This window comes from Seriola lalandi, unplaced genomic scaffold (assembly GCF_002814215.2).
Source record: "Seriola lalandi dorsalis isolate HSWRI2012SDOR001 ecotype SW California unplaced genomic scaffold, Sedor1 jcf7180002054958, whole genome shotgun sequence".
Classification (NCBI taxonomy): Eukaryota; Metazoa; Chordata; class Actinopteri; order Carangiformes; family Carangidae; genus Seriola; species Seriola lalandi.
This window is the reverse complement of record NW_019525509.1, coordinates 247,267-247,848: the sequence shown is the minus strand read 5'-3', so window position 1 is coordinate 247,848 and position 582 is coordinate 247,267.

Sequence of the window (582 nt, the reverse complement as noted above, 5' to 3'; positions counted from 1 at the left end):
GACTGGAAGGCTGGGGTTTGTATACTGGGTGAGGGTAATCAGGAGCAGCTGTGTGACCAGGTGAATGGAGTTGGCTTGATGAGGTGGGCGTGGCTAATGCAGGGAGGTGCAGGAGAAAGAGGGGTGAATGGAAAATTACTGACTGGGAGCTGGCTGACAGGGAATGCTGAAGTGAGGCATGTGACCTGAGATGCAGAACTGTGACACACAGTACTGAACTGACCTGACATTAAGTTCTGACAGTGACGATTCATGATGATGTATAAAAAAAATAAGTCTATTGTCAACCTACATCCACATGGCAAAGACGACATCCCACATGTAACCCATGGTCAGGTTCATTTCACCTGATAGTTAACTGGTAATGTGAGCATAAGTTTAGTTGCTAAGGTTACCTGCAGTTTTAAGGGTCTGACTGTCTCAATAATTTCTAGTGGTATTTATCCATGTAGTTATATTTTGTTTGTCATGGCTTTTTGAGTAACGGTGGCAACGGTGGAGATTTAGATTTTAACAATTCAACAGCAATGTGTGTTTCCAATAACAAGCAACACTTTTTTTATTGCAACTGCATTTTTGTTT